This window comes from Rhinopithecus roxellana, chromosome 2 (assembly GCF_007565055.1).
Source record: "Rhinopithecus roxellana isolate Shanxi Qingling chromosome 2, ASM756505v1, whole genome shotgun sequence".
Taxonomy (NCBI): Eukaryota; Metazoa; Chordata; class Mammalia; order Primates; family Cercopithecidae; genus Rhinopithecus; species Rhinopithecus roxellana.
This window is the reverse complement of record NC_044550.1, coordinates 82498061-82515308: the sequence shown is the minus strand read 5'-3', so window position 1 is coordinate 82515308 and position 17248 is coordinate 82498061.

Sequence of the window (17248 nt, the reverse complement as noted above, 5' to 3'; positions counted from 1 at the left end):
TTGCCTGAGCTCAGGAGTTTGTGACCAGCCTGGGCAACATGGTGAAACCATGTCTCTATTAAAATACAAAAAATTAGCTGGGCGTGGTGGTGTGCACCTGTAATCCCAGCTACTCAGGAGGCTGAGGCAGGAGAATCGCTTGAACCCGGGAGGTGGAGGTTGCAGTGAGCCGAGATCATACCACTGCACTCCAGCCTGTGTGACAGAGTGAGACTGTCTCAAAAAATAAAATAAAAACAAAATAAAATAATAAATTGTACTTCAAATGAGAGAATAAGTGAACAGACTAATTGAATTTATTATCATAAGTGTTTAATCTATAATAATTCTAGAGGACCTCATGATCATTCTTTGTTCTGACGTTTTATCAGATACTTTCCTTCTCACGGACACTGACTTGTATGGTCTGACTTCCAGGTTGGAAAATCTGCACTAAAATCTTCCCTTTTGTAACTTATTTATGGCAAGCTGTATTGTTTATTCATCAGTGTGTTAAGTATGATAAAAAAATCAAGAGCACTGTGACAACAGACTCTGGGTTGTGAGCATGATTTCGTGAAAATAGAAGCTTACTGAGTGACCTCATACCAAATAAAACTAGCAGGGGGTGTTCATTTCACCTGGTGCATGGGAGCCTTTGGTGACCTGGCACTGACTAGGCTTCTCTCTGAACATCAGCTGATTATTCTAATGAGATATCAATAGGTATTAATGAAAAGGGTTTCATGGTAAGTAAGTTTAGAACAATTTGGGATAAACATGTTTTTTGTTGTAAGACTTCTCAGAGCCTTTAAGGTCTGTTTGCATTGTGCATCTTGCAAAGTGGCCTAGATTATGCAGCATTTCTTAAACTTATTTGACCACAAAACTCCTTTTGTCAGAAGCATCTCTGAGGATTTCTATTCTATAGAAGAACCCAGTAACAGGAAAGGCCAGAAGTCTCTATAGCTGACACAATGGCTGGTCTGCAGTTTCTGAAAGTTGCTAGATCTTGACTAGATCACTAGCTTAAAGTACTGACAGCCTGCTAAAAGGGTGGGTCAAGCCATATTTTGTTAAATAAAATTTAGAGATAACATCAAACAGCAAAGTACACACATATATTTTACATATGTCCTTACCCGTGTAACTATGACCCATATTCAGCATGTTAAAATGTTGCTCTGTGTCCCTTTCCAGTTAAAACAGCACACACACACACATGCACACGTGTGCACGTGCACGCACACAAACATGCACACACACACATGTACACACACATACACATGCACAAAACACATCTGGTAACCACTATTTCAATTTCTATCACCACGGACTAGATACGTCAGGCTATATCCTGTGAAGGCAGAAGCTTATTGATACCATCACAAGACAAAACCTAGGAAGATACCAGATAAAGACCAGAGAAAGCAGAATTCCCTTGAGGAGAAAACCCCAAGGAAGCTGAAATTTCCATCTCAGACTGAATCCATCTCCTCCCCACAAGGTGCTAAGTTCTGATATTTGGATGAGTGTGGCTACGCACCTTAATGAGTACACAGAAGGAGTTAACAGTGAATAACTGTTTGAGTCTGTCAATTATAATAGTATTCATTCTTAGTCCTTGATCTTGGATAATTTCTTCATACTTGCCGACGAACTGTGTGATTTGGAAATTTTTAGGAACTTATCAAAAACTGAGTAGTAGATGGCTTAAAAGACACGGGATACAAGGAACCAGTTGCAATAAGACTTGATGGAAATAAAAGAAGGGGAAACTGCAAGGAACAGGAAAAGGAAATTGATAAAATTAGTGAGGAAAAGACCAAAAGGAAGGATCTTTTTTCATTGCTTTCCTGAAATTTATTTTTGGTTCTGTTTACTGTTTGAAAACTGAAACTGGTGATCAACAGTGTATATGTTGTGAACCCAATTTCACTTAATAAAAAGTGTGTGTGTGTGTGTGTGTGTGTGTGTGTATTTTAGAAGAAAAGGCCTAGAAGGTTATATATAAATGTTAATACTTATTTTAGCTGAATGGAAAAATACACATGATTTTTACATCCTATATTCTTTTATTTTTAAAAAATTTTTACAATGAATATAGGTGCTTAAAATCAGAGTCAAAATGTTATTTACAAAAATTAAAGTAAATTGAATGTATCAACATATAATCTGTATGAGGCTATTTTATAGCCTTTATATAAAGGAATACCTGAGGCTGAGTAATTTATAAAGAAAAGAGACTTAATTGGCTCGTGGTTCTGCAGACTGTACAAGAAGCATAGTGCTGGCATCTCCTTCTGGTGAGGCTTCAGGAAGCTTCACTCATGGTGGAAGTGGAAGGGAGAGCAAGCACATCACATGATGAGACAAGGAGCAAGAGAAAGAAGCGGGGGTAGGTCCCAGACTATTTTCAACAACCAGATACCTTGTGAACTGATTATGGCAGGGCAGACTCTAAGCCATTCATGAGGGATCTGCTCCCATGACCCAAACACCTCCCTGGATGCCTGACCTCCAACTTTGGGGATCACATTTCAACCTGAGATTTGGAGGGGACAAATATCCAAGCCATATCATAATCAATCACTCAAATCTTGCAAAAAATCTTTTGGGCTTGCATTTACTTTTCCACTTTCTTCTGGAGTCTAGGCCTTGAGGGAAAAAATCCTCCAAGGCATAGAGATTGGAATCAATTCAATCCAATATGATACTTCTTAAACTTTCTTTCCTTTTAGTTCTGGGTCCAGTAATCAGAGGAAGGAGAAAATAAGGTATACAGTTCTTGTGTGTGTGTGTGTGTGTGTGTGTGTGTGTGTGTAAAAATGGGTGGGGAATAGAGAATAGGAAAATAGGCTGGAAAGAATATGAGTCCACGGAGGAAAAGACCAAGGTATACATATGAGGAAACTTGAATGGTTGCTCTTTTTCAGGGAAACCCTGTCTACTCATAAACACCTGCGATGAAATAGTCCACAAACTGTGCCACACACTCTCAGGCAAATAAGCCAAAGGGCTCATAATAATTGAAGCTAAAAAATAATCAAAGCCGAACACAGTGGCTTATGCCTGTAATCTCAGCACTTTGGGAGGCCAAGGTGGGCGGATCGCATGAGCCCAGGAGTTAAAGACCAGCCTGGGTAACATGGCAAAGCCCCCTCTCTACAAAAAAACACGAAAATTAGCGGGGCATGGTGGTGCATGCCTGTAGTCCCAGCTACTCGGGGAAATGAGGTGGGAGGATCACCTGAACCTGGGAGCTCGAGGCTGCAGAGAGCTGAGATCAGGCCACTGCACTCCAGCTTGGGTGACAGAGCGAGATCCTGTCTTAAAAAAAAAAAAAAAAAAAAGATTCATAATAATGGTCAAGGCTTCATGCATTTCCTAGTGGTAACCCTGAGATAAACAGCATGTAGTAATAGCTGATTTTGTCAGGTCACCCAGGGAGGGAGTGGGGAAAGTTGACTCACAAGTGGAGCTGGCCCATCTTTCCTGTAGTATAAAAGTAAGCCAGTCCTATACAATTCTGCTTGTACACCAATCTCAGTCTGTTACATGCAAAACATTATTGGGAAAAGCAAAAGTCATTCAGAAGGATGTCTTAAAATATATTTAAAAGTATTCTTGTTTAACCTGAGTCTCATGTATATAATAATAATAATAATAATAATAATAGATAAATATAGAAGCAGATTACTTACACTTCCCAGGCAAGTTTCTTAGACTTTAACATTCATTTAATCCTCACAGCAATGCTATGAGAAAGGCACCATTATTGCCCTCATTTTGCAGAGGAAGAAACTGATCCATAAAAAGTTTACCCAAAGTCACATTGCTAGGAAGCAGTAGAACTGGGGTTGAAACTCAGGCAACACGGCTGCGGAGTCTGGACTCTTGCCTAGTGAATACTCCATCTATCTGTCACCCTCCACCTCTCTCTGCCCTGGCTTTCTCTGGTCCCAACTTGCTGACTTTTCCCCTTTTTCTTAGAACAGTCCAAAAGCATCTGACAACCCATATGTGACTGGATTTCATATTCAAAGAAGCTCCTAATCGTGACCTAATAAATAAGTCCTGCAGAGAAAGACCAAAGAATGACATTCTTTATTTATTTTTAATGCAAATTGCCTTGTGTTCCCACGCTGAGGTCTGTAGACTTGTTTACAGGAAAGAAGTGTACAGTCTCTTGTTACATGCATCACTGAAATACTTTGAAGATTCTGAAACCAAGTTTAAGAACCATACATCAAATATTATCAATTAAATATTAACATGCAAAACCCTACAACCCCAGAAATTATTCAAACTCAGAGGAAATATTCTAGAAGGCTATCACCCATGGCATATTTGCTAACTGGAGTCCAAAAAAGTTCTCTGTTAAAGAGGAATTAATCCTAGTGAATTACAGTTTCTCAATGCTTGAAGACAAATAATAGATAGATGAACTCCTCATAGCTTTAAATAAGTTGAATTCTCCCCAGAACCTCATGTTAGAGGGTAGAGAAAGCCATGAAATAAAGTTGCTAAAATAGGTAATGTATGAATGTTGGTGAACAGAGACCAGATGATAAATCTTCTTGAAGTTTAACAGACAGACCCTTCATTCCCTCCCTATTTACCATGGGGAGCTTATTTGCCTATGTTGGTGGCTTAGTCAAATACATATCCAAGTTTGACTCTCCTTGTCTCTTTTCTCACTATGTGCTGATTTGGGATCCAAAAGTTTAAGGATGCACAGAAGGATGTACCAAGACCTGGGAACAGACGATCCTAGAACGACTAAGGTTAATACTTCACCCAATATCCTTTGGACATTTAGTCTGCATGGTGGCAGATTTATAATGTGCACTGGTATTTACATACCTGTTTCTGAATTTCCAGAGGTACACTGAAAGATGCTTTGAGCTAAGAGATGCAATGTTTTGTTCTACAAAAATGTGGGTATCCTGACAAATGCCATTTTAGGGTATTTTGAAAACTGTATTAATTCAATATATTACTGCCCTTTGATTTGTCACTCTTTGAAGGGACTGTTTAATCTATGGCTTTGTCTCTTTGTCTCTGTGTCTACATATTAACTTTGCTCAGAATTTGTTCATTCATCCATTCATTCAATAAATATTTATCGTGCATCTGCCTTGGGCCACTGAACAGCATCATTTATTATTTCCTGCCATACTGATCTACTTTCTCTTTTTTTGATATGGAGTCTCGCTCTGTTGCTCAGGCCGGAGTGCAGTGACACGATCGCCACTCACTGCAACCTCTGCCTCCCAGGTTCAAGCAACTCTCCTGCCTCAACCTCCTGAGTAGCTGGGATTACAGATGCCTGCCACCACGCACGGCTAATTTTTGTATTTTTAGTAGAGACAGGGTTTCACCACGTTGGCCAGTCTGGTCTCGAACTTCTGACCTCCAGTGATCTGCCCACCTCAGCCTCTCAAAGTGCTGAGATTACAGGCGTGAGCCACCACGCCCGGCCTGGTCTACTTTCTACAAATACATTTGAATAATATACTCTATACCAATGACATTTCCTCCTGCCACCCTGCTTAGGATTAATTCACTAATCAAGAGCCATTTAAGCAGAAAACTGTGTAAAAAGGCAGCATAAACAGCATACAAATTTCCCTGGGTATACTTTCTTGATATTGGAAAATAGGTAAATTATGTGTAGTGAAATATCTGTTGTTGTTTTGAGACAATTTTTGAGCAAATTATTAAGATATTATTTTGAGCTAAATTGTAATGTAAATGCCATGTAATAGAGCTTGATGCTAGAGAAGGTGAATGCACATTATAAAAAGTTGAATAGAACTGAAATGAGTTTTATAATAGCAGAACAGTTTATATACTATGCCTTTTACCCACTCTCTGGTGAGTGTCAGACATTATCTCCTCGAGGCAGAATAGCTTGAGTGGCCAAACATTTCATAATGGCTTTTCTGTTGCTCATCGCTAATTTTTTTAGAGTGTCTCTAAAATTTCCTGAGTCCCTCTTATAAGGGAACTCAACCTCTCAGACTTGTAAGATTTAGGTATTTGGAATATTCAAAGCCCAATACTGAATTTAAGGCCAAGATGTGGTATAAATCATGGGCTATAAAAGGAAGCAAAGTACCCGGATAAGAGAAACACCGGGAATCTCATGTGTTCCTTTCATTTTATGGATTTCCAAGGTGCTCAGGGAAGCAGAATCAGGAGGTGAAAGAATATATTCTTATTTGGGCAGTGGGGATTGGCAGGGAGAAAATCTTTGTAGAGGTTTCTCTCTCTGAGGCAGGCTCAGATAGTTTGACAGCTGTATTAGTTCCCCAGGGTTCCGATTTCTTCACATCCTTACCAACACTTTCTGTAACTGTTACCATTACTTTCTGTTTTGGTAATGGCTATCCCAAAGGGTGTGAGGTGACATCTCAATATCTCACTGTGGCTTTGACTTACATTTTTCTGATGATTAGTAATGTTGAGCATCTTTCTGTATGCTTATTGGCCATTTGTATACCTTCTTTGGAAAAATGTCTATTTAAGTATTTGGAATAGTCAAAGCCCAATACTGAACTTAAGGCCAAGATACGGTATAAATTGTGGAATATAAACAGAAGCAAAAAGGCTGCCATTAAAAAGTACCACAAACTAGATGGCGTAAAACAACAGAAATTTATTATCTCTCAGTTGTGGAGGCTGAAAGTCTGAAAGCAAGGTGGTGGCCAGGCCATGCTCCCTCTGAAACCTATAGGGGAATCCTCCTTTGCCTCTTCCTAGTTTTGGTGTTTGCTGGCAGTCTTTGGTGTTCTTTGACTGGCAGCCGGCTGCATCACTCCAATCTCTGCCTTCATCATCACATGACATTTTCCCTGGGTTTCTTTGCCACATGTTGCCTTCCTACAAGGACACCAGTCCTACTGGATTAGAGGCCCACCCTACTCCAGCATCACTGCATCTTAACTAATTACATCTGCAACAACCTTATTCCCAAATAAGATCATACTCTGAGGTACTGGAGGTTAGAATTCAACATATTTTTTTGGAGGAGGGACACAATCAAGGCATAACAACAGCAATAATATATGACAGGCAATAAAATGTTCTGGGATCCATTGAGAAAAATGGTTTTTGTGTCCTCTATTATTTTAAGAGCCCCAAGTGACTGGAGCTTGTGGGAAGAAAGTTTCTGGAAACAGTAACACCACTGGTTTTGCAAAAGAGGTAATGTGATTTCTCAGATTCTTGATGTGGAATAAAGATGTAGTACGTGTAGCAGATCTCTAGGAAACAATGACATTTCTAGAATTAAATAGACTGATAACTTTATAAGGGAAGAGCGGGAATAATAATAATAATAACTTAAAGGTCTATGTGCAAACCATATATCTGATAAGGGGTTAATATTCAGAATATATAAAGAACTTCTACAACTTTATAACAAAAAACCAATAACTTGATTAACAAATGAGCAAAGGACTTAAACAGACATTTATCCAAAGAAGATATATAAATGGGCATTAAGCATACAAAAACATGCTCAACATTACTAATCATCAGGGAAATATAAGTCAAAGCCATCAGTGAGATATCACCTCACACCCTTTAGGATAGCCACTACCAAAACAGAAAGTAATGGTAAGAGTTACAGAAAGTGGGCCAGGCGTGGTGGCTCATGCATGTAATTCCAGCACTTCGGGAAGCCGAGGCAGGCGGATCACCTGAGGTCAGGAGTTCGAGACCAGTCTGACCAACATGGAGAAACCCCGTCTCTACAAAAAATACAAAATTAGCCAGGCATGGTGGTGGGCACCTATAATCCCAGCTACTTGGGAGGCCGAGGCAGGAGAATCGCTTGAACCCGGGAGGCAGAGGTTGCAGTGAGCCGATATCGTGCCATTGCACTCCAGCCTGGGCAACAAGAGTGAAACTCCGTCTCAAAAAAAAAAAAAAAAAAAGTTACAGAAACTGTAGGTGAGAATGTGAGGAAACTGGAATCCTGGTACACTGTTGGGAATGTAAAATGATGCAGCCATTATGCAAAACAGTATGGAGGTTCCTCAAAAATTAAAAATAGAACTACTATATTGATCCAGTGATATGGTTTGGCTATGTCCCCTCTCAAATCTCATTTTGAATTGTAGTTCCCATAATCCCCATGTGTCCTGGAAGGGTCCTCGTAGGAGGTAATTGAATCATGGAAGTGGTTACCCTCATGCTGCTGTTCTTGTGATAGTGAGTGAGTTCTCACAAGATCTGATGGTTTTATAAGGGGCTTTTCCTTCTTTGCCCGGCACTTCTCCTTGCTGCCATCATGTGAAGAGAGATGCGTTTGGTTTCCCTTCCGCCACGATTGTAAGTTTCCTGAGGCCTCCCCAGCCATGTGAGACTGCGAGTCAATTAAACCTTTTTCCTTTATAAATTAGCCAGTCTTGGGCAGTTATTTATAGCAGCGTGAGAACAGAGTAATACATCCAGCAATTCCACTTCTAGGTATATATCCAAAAGAGTCAAAGATAAGGTTTCAAAGATGCATTTGCACACCCAGCATTATTCACATTTGTAGCACCATTCACGACAGTCAAGAGGTGAAAGCAACCTGTTTATTGACAGATAAAAGGATAAAGAAAATGTGGTATGGACAAACAATGAAATATTATTCAGCCTCAAAAAATGAAATCTTGTCATAGGTCACAACATGGATGAACCTAGAGGATGTTATTCTAAATGAAATAAGCCAGTCACAAAAGACAAATACTGCATGATTCCACTTATATGAGGTGGTTAAAATAGTCAAACTCATAGAAATAGAAAATAGAATGGTGGTTGCCAAGGGCTGGGGGAAGAAAGCAGTGGGAAGTTTGTTCAGTGGCTATAGCATTTCAGTCATGCAGGGTGGGGGTGGTTCTGGGCATCTATTGCACAATATGCATGTGGTTGATGTTCTTGTATACTTGGAAATTGAAAGCATGAATGTTACATTGTTTGTGTGTTTGTTTTCTAGAGTCTTGCTTTGTTGTCCAGGTTGTAGTGTAGTCCAGAGATCATATTTCACTGCAGCCTCAAACTCCTGGGCTCAAGCCATACTCCCCACTTCATCCTCCCAAGTTGCTGGGACTACAGGCATGAGCCACCACATCCAGACTAATTTTTACTTTATCTTGTGTATAGATGGGCTCTTGCCATGTTGTCCAGGCTGGTCTCGAACTGTGGCCTCAAGTGATTCTCCCACCTTTGCCTCCCAAAGTGCCAAGATTACAGGTGTGAGCCACTGCACCCTGGCTATGTTGTGTCTTTTTTCCACAAATGGAAAAAAAAAAAAAAAAAAAAGGCCAGGCACGGTGACTCATGCCTGTGATACCAGGACTTTGGGAGGCCAAGGCAGGTGGATCACTTGAGTCCAGGAGATCAAGACCAACATGGCCAAACCCTGTCTCTACTAAAAATAAACAAAAATTTAGCCAGGCATGGTGGTATGCACTTGTAATCCCAGCTACTCAGAAGGTTGAGGTGGGAGGATTGCTTGAGCCCAGGAGGTTGAGGCTGCAATGAGCTGTGATGGTGCCATTGCGCTTCAAGTCTGTGCAACAGAGCAAGACCCTGTCTCAAAAAACAAAAAGTCCAAACATTTTTCTTAACAAATTGTTTCTAATCCATGTCACAGAGAGATCACTGAGTAAACGCTAGCTAGGAGAGGTAGGTTTGACTGTAAGTCATACTGGCTGCTTAAATCAGTTAGTTCACTCCTCTGGAATTCACTGATCTACCTATTATTCTGTGGTGGAAGTACACATCACGGCCTGTTTTACCCACTGACCCCAAGAAAAAGTGCTTTCCAAACGGTTCTTCATGAATAAACAGGAACCATATTTATGCTTTATTATCCCACCTCCTGAAATGCAGATTGAGGTGAGCAACTGATTCTGGGAAACCTACCCGTAGATTCCTCAGTGACGCTGTTGCCACCAGAAGATTTCTGTCAGGAATCCAAAATCTGGAACCAATAAACTGTAAAGTGCTAAACTGGAACCTAAAGCTCTAAGGTAATGATATAAAATTTAAGCTAGAAAGGCCCTTGATAGTCCATATAAAAAACAATTATGAAAGAGTTAAAATCTAGAATGGTGCAGGGACAAGACAGAGAGAAGTATCATGACTGAGACTTTCTGGTTCACGTGAGAATGGCCTGCATTCTTTTTGTCTGGTTTTCTGCAGTTCAAATATATGGTTATGTGTGGGTTTGTTGTTGTTGTTTATTTATCCTGTTTAGTGTTCAGAGTTTTCTGGATCTGTGGTTTAGTGTCTGTCATTAATTTCGAATAGTTTTCAGGCATCATTACTTCAAACATTTCTTCTTTTCTCTCCTTTTAGTATTCCATAATTGTGTATCTTTGGGAATTTTCCAACAGTTCTTGAATATTCTGTTCCAGGCTTTTATTCTTTTTTATCTTGCATTTAAGTTTATGAATTTCTAATGGCTCATTTTAAGCTCACTGATCTTTTTCCTTGGCCATGTCGAGTCTACTGAGGAGCTCATTGAAGGCTTTTTAAATTTTTGTTAGTTTCAGAAATTCCTAGTGTTTCCTTTTGATTCCTTCATAAAGTCTCCATCTCTCTGTTTACATTACCTATCAGTTGTTGTATGTTGTCTATTTTTCCATTAGATCTCTTAGTATATTAATCAGTTATTTTTAATTCCCTGTTTGATAATTCCAACATCTATGCCATATCTGAGTCTTGTTCTGATGATTGCTTTGTCTCTTCATATTATGTCTTTTCTTGCTTCTTGGCATACCTTGTAATTCCTTTATTGAAATGAATACATGTTATTGGGTAACAGACACTGAAATAAACAGGCTTTTAGTGTGAGGATGCAATTAGTCTGGCTAGGAGTTGAGCTGTTTTTAATATTTGCGATAGGTGCAGGTACTAGAGCCTTCAAATTCCTCATGTCCTTGTTTTTGTCTTTCCTCTTGAGGCTTCCCTAAGTACTCCTCCTCAGAGAGAGTCTGTGTCTGGCAGCTCTTACAACTGTAATCCACTGTTACAATATTAAAGCCCTGATGGTATGATGGCAAGGTTTAAGGGTCTTATAATCTTAAAATTAAATATCAGTCTTTTAATTGGTCTTGTGCTTCTGGGCTGTGACTTCACAAGTGTTTTTCCAGTGGTATAGATTTCCCCTATTCCCACTGTCTTCTCCATTCACTGGCTACCGAGTTTTTAATCTAGTTGCCCCAAGCCCTGACTCCTGTTGACTATGTTCCCCTCCCTCTTTTAGGTTAGAAAAAAGCATCAGCTGGGAATGGAGTGGAAGGAATGCCATCATCCCAGCTGGGAAAAAGCTCAGACAGTCTTTTCTCCTGGAGAGTAGGCCTATGAGAAGGCTCTGGGCTTATTACATAATGATTTCTCTTTTCCTCCTCCTGCCAGAGCCATGAGAGGTTTTTTTTTTTTTTTTTTTTGGTTGAATCTCCACTGTGACAACACTGTTCTTGGAAGTAAACTCCGTAAAACTGTGGGGATTCCCCTAAGACCGCAACGTCCAGGAGTTTCTCACTTTTGCACTAGTCCAAACTCAGCCTCCCAATTCTTCAAAATAATCACTTAATTTTTCAAAATAATCTAATAGTTCATGGCTCCAGTGGTTTCCGCTCTGGATAGGCAGATCTCGGCTGTGACTGTCTGGGTGCACCTGTCTCCAGATTTCGGTCTAGTGGTTTCCTACGGGTCCAAAAGTCCTTTTCAGTTTTGCCAGCATTTCTTGTGGTAAGGATGAAGTGGTGATTTTCAAGTTCTTTATATATCAGTTTAAAATGGAATCCTTATTGCCTCCATTCTTCAAGGCTAAATTTTGATTCCTGTCCTTGGATTTTCATGAGATTCTCTATATTTAAAATAAACCATTTTTTCTCTAGAGTTGGCTTGAGTAGGTCAACCACACAATCAAAAGACCTGTGTTTGAAACGTATTGCCTGCCTCAACTGTTCAAAGGGGCTGGTTAGGCTAAAATAACTCTTAAAATCCCTTATTAATTAGCTAGACATAAAAGAAATAATACAAAAAAGATATCCTGCTTTAACCATTACTCTTGAAGCTATTGATCCTTTGTTTGCAGATGCATCTTCACTGTTAGGAAAGGTAAGTATTAAGTTAGTATGGGAGGGATAAAAGAAAAATATTTTACTTGTAAAACTGGATTGGGGAAGGATATTTCTAATAAATAAGGGTGTTATTGTCACAAAAGTTCAAATATATGACAGCTGACAATATGAACCTCACTTGTGCGTGTTTCAGTGGGTATAGAGTTGACCCTTGAACAACATGGAGGTTGGGCGCTGAAACCCCACACAGTCAAAAATCCACATATAACTTTTGACTCTGTAAAAAGCTTACTAATAGCTTACTGTTGATCAGAGGCCTTACTGATAACACCAACAGTTGATTAACATATATTTTGTATGTTATGTGTATTATATACTGTATTGTTACTATAAAGTTAGAGGAAAGAAAATGTTAAGAGAAAATACATTGATCCCTCATTAAGTGGTAGCGGATCGTCATGAAGGTCTTCATCCTTGTCATCTTCACATTGAGTAGGCTGAAGGAGGAAAAAGAGGGGTGGCTGGTCTTGCTGTCCCAGGGGTGGCAGAGGTGTAAGAAAATCAGCATGTAAATAGACCCACACAGTTCAAATTCATATGGTTCAAGGGTCAACTGTATTACCGATAATTAGGTAATTAAACCTTTTCATGAAGATTGAATCTTTTAATATAAGACACCAATCAATAATACTTATATCTCACTTTACTCCAAAACAGATTAAAGTATCTGTAATAGACATCTGTTTTGTCTGCCTGGCATCCTATTTGATTCTGTGACTATCAAACCTCTTGTTTTGGGGAAATGATCTTTCCTCAATTCCTATCAATCATAGAACCCACATCCCTGGCCATGGAGATGGACCTACGACCTGTCAGGCAGACCAGTGAGAATGCTCCCCTGAGACTTTCAGAATTAGGTCTATGGAGATAGGGGAAATCCTTCCTGTGGACCTAAGTGCTGCTGTTGCCACATCTCCAGCTATGTGGAGGAACCCAGGAGAATGAAGTCAATACACAGAGGAGAAAAGGCGGGGAAAATCCCCAGCATCATTTGTGTCTGTGAAGTTTACTGTACTCCTACTCTTCTCCTTGTATGATTAGATGATCCAGTATGTTACTCTCTTTCCCAAGCTAGTAGATTTCTGTCATTTCTAGCCAAAAGTTGGGCTAATACAGAAGCTGATATTAAGGGTTTCTGTTTGGTTGGGTTTGAACGTCTAAAATATTATCCTTAAACATAAGCAAAAAATTCTACTGGGAAAAAAATACCTTGAGGTGTGTTCTCCACAAAAGCAAAATCAAGGATATTAGGTTGTAGAAGAAAGGCCTTAAAGTTAAAACACTGAGCAGGATCTTATCGTCTGAGTCATGTACAAATTCCTTAATTACTCTATACCACAGTGGTATCTATAATTGAAGATAACATCTGTCACTGAACTGTCTTATAGAAAGAATGAGGTTCATAGAGTGCTTTGAGCAACTTGGAAAATAGTAATGTTTGAATCTAATGTATATGATGCATCACATTTAGAAATGGTGAACTTTGATTAATTTCCTAGTATCCCTGATGCTCAGTTTCTTTTTCTGTAAAATGGGGGTGATACCTTTTTTGAGGGGTTGACAGAATTAGCAATCATATCCACATGTGAAGCTGGGAGGTCATGATTCAGCCAAAGGTGATACTACCAGAAAAGGAAGGACAGCCAACTACCCAGGCATCCTTTGCAGGAGTTGATTTACATTTTGAAAAGTGGGCTTGTGTGGGGTAAGCTGTCTGCAGAGGTGTGTACTTAGGTGCTGGGGGAAAAGACAGGAGACCTGAGGACAATAAGAGATGGTAGTAGTTGGTTCCTATCCCAGAACAATGCACTGGCCCCTACTGGAAGAGAGGCAAAGAAGCTGTACCCTGGAAACACAGCACTATTTTGGCAACTTAAGTGTTTCACAGTTTGGGAACATCTAAGCAAGGCAGCATTCTCCTACAGGAACAGCAGCATTAGAAATAGTGGAGGCCCAACAGAAGCCTGGCACGAGTAGGCTGCACCCAAGAGTGTGAACTTGTTTGTGAATCAGTGAGGAAACCCCTGAGACTTCCAAAAATAGTTGGGGAGAGGACTCTTCAGGGGACTGAGATCTTGCATGCAATGGAATTCTGAGTCAGCAAAATCTGGGTGTAAATGCTAATGTGGCTTTATAAGAGAACACTGATCCTTGAAATAGCTGGGTTCCACATATAACAAGATTTGGCAGTGAAGTATGAGCCCTATAAATGGCTATACTGTCATGCTAAGATTAACACCATGCAACAACATGGATGAACCTGGAGGACATTATGTGTAGGAAAATAAACCAGACACAGAAAAAGAAATAATACTGCATGATCCCACTCATGTGGAATCTAAAAAAAGTTTTATCTCATAGGGAACAGAACCATGGTTACCAGAGACTGGGGAGGGGAGAGCAGAAGGAAGGAAGCGGGGGGGGGGGGGGGGGCGGTCAATGGGTACAAAATTACAACTAGATAGGAGGAATAAGTGCTGGTGTTCTATTGCACAGTAGGGTGACTATGGTTTGCAACAGTAAGGCAGTATATATTACGGAATAGCTAGAGAAGAGGATTTTTAAATGTTCTCACCACAAAGAAATGATAAATGCATGAGACGATAGATATGCTAAGTACTCCAATTTGATCATTACACAACATATACATGTATTGAAACACCAAACTGTGCCCCCATAAACATGCACAGCTTCAACGTGTCAAAAATTATTGTAAAAATTGAAAAAAAAAAAAAAAGAATTCTATCCACATCTCAAGATTGGCCAGGTAGATGTTACGAGCTTTGAGAATGAGGTCACATGATTTCTTCTGTGTTAGTTAAAAGCATAATTAATTTTGATTAAGCCTTTGACCTTACCAACAGAAGAGTTTACTGACTTACATAGGCCCTCACCTCATTCTATCAAGAAGCTGAGGGGGCTAAGCAAAATAAACTGCCCCAAGGTCACCTTTATACACAAATTTTCGGGTAAATATTAATGAACTTTGACTCACATCATCTACATTTTCTAGTACAGAGTGAAATTTTCTCTAAAACAAAAGCATTCAATATAACTGCTTTTGTGCCACTAACATTTTTGTTATCAAACATACCACAAATGACAAAGCAAATCTACAGAAGCTTCATGGGACAGGAACTAAGTATTCATCTCAAGTGGGATAAACATGTTCATAAATTTAGTAAATTTTAAAATTTAGAAAAATAAATTAAAACACTATAGAAAGAAAAACATTTGTTAAAGAGTTTTTCTGATTGTTCCTTTTAAAGTTTTGACATGTTCATCAGTTTTGTAGTGTTATCTGAATAACACTAATGTTTAGAACATCTACTGTTGGTACCGGTCAACACTCTGACACTCTACCTGAATTACAATGGCACCCTAACATATGTCCACTTGGGTAAGAATTCAGCTTTAGGAGGAGTTTCATAAAGTCTGGCGTGGGAAGCATTTGCTTTAACGAAGCCACATTTGCACTTCCCAGGCTTTAGGAGCAGCAAAGCTCCACCATCTGCACAAACTTATAGATCACAGGAGTTACTTCTGTCTTCTCAGTTTACTAGTAGTTTACTAGTTTTTAGCAGTAGCATTATGACTTCTCTGATGGCAGTCTACCTGGTGAGCACAATGTTTGAATGATTTTCACTAATTTTTCCTGTGGTTTTTTTTGGGGGGGGCATTAGAGGTTCAACTACATAAATTATCATACATATGTTGTTTGTTAACTGTTGTCTTCAGTGTACACTGGGCAATAGCTATAAAAGTTTAGGGAAAGCAGGTAAATGGCCATATGATTGAGTGATTGTGAAGAGAAAATGTCTTGTTAGGTTGTGTTGGGATAGCAAATGTCAACTATTGAAATAACTGTCATCATTTTAATGAGATTTGATATTGTTTTAGCAAAATGTCTGCCAGTTTCAGAGCTCGGCACATTTTTTTTCCTATCTACAGAAGTTAATGGTAAATATATATATATATATATATATATATTTTTTTTTTTTTTTTTGAGATGGAGTCTCACTCTGTCGCCCAGGCTGGAGTGCAGTGGCATGATCTTGGCTCACTGCAAGCTCTGTCTTCTGGGTACATGCCATTCTCCTGCCTCAGCCTCCCGAGTAGCTGGGACTACAGGCACCTGCCACTACGCCCAGCTAATTTTTTGTATTTTTAGTAGAGACAGGGTTTCACCGTTTTAGCCAGGATGGTCTCAATTTCCTGATCTCGTGATCCACCCGCCTTGGCCTCCCAAAGTGCTGGGATTACAGGTGCGAGCCACCATGCCCAGCCTGGTAATTATATTCTTGACAAGGCAAAGTGAACCTATGAAATTTTTTTCAGAATTATCTTTTTGAGATGAATGGACACTGTAACTCACTTAATCCTCATAACAGTTCTAAGCGATAACTGCCGTTTATTGTCAAATATGTATTTAGCACTTGTATTAGGCTGTTCTTTCTATAAATACCTGCGAGTGGGTAATTTATAAATTTATAAAGAAAAGATGTTTAATTGGCTCATGGTTCTACAGATGACAGGAAGCATGGTGCTGGCATCTGCTCAGCTTCTAGGGAGGCCTCAGGAAGCTTACAATCATGGCAGAAGGTGAAAGGGGAGCAGGCATGTCATATGATGAAAGTAGGAGCAAGTGAGAGTAGGGGATGGGGAGGTGCCACACTCTTTTAAATGACCAGATCTAGATCTTGCATGAACTCAGAGCAAGAGCTCACTTACCACCCAAAGGATAGCCCAAGTCATTCATGAGAGATATGATCTAATCCACACACCTCCCACCAGGCTCCACCTCCAAGACCGGGGATTACATTTCAACATGAGATTTGGGTGGGGACAAATATCCAAACTTCATCAGCACTTATATCTAAGGATTATATGTAATACTAAAACAGTCCTGCTCTAGGTGGATACTATTGTCATCCCCATTTAATAGTGAGGAAACTGAGGCACAGAGAAATTAAGTAGCTTGGCTAATCTGAAATTAATATTAGTCTGTTTTAGAGAACAAAGAACTATCACAAATATCTATGTAAAATATTTACACCACCACCTGCCAATTATTGAGTGCTAAGCACTGTATAATTTCTAAATTAATACTTCCAACC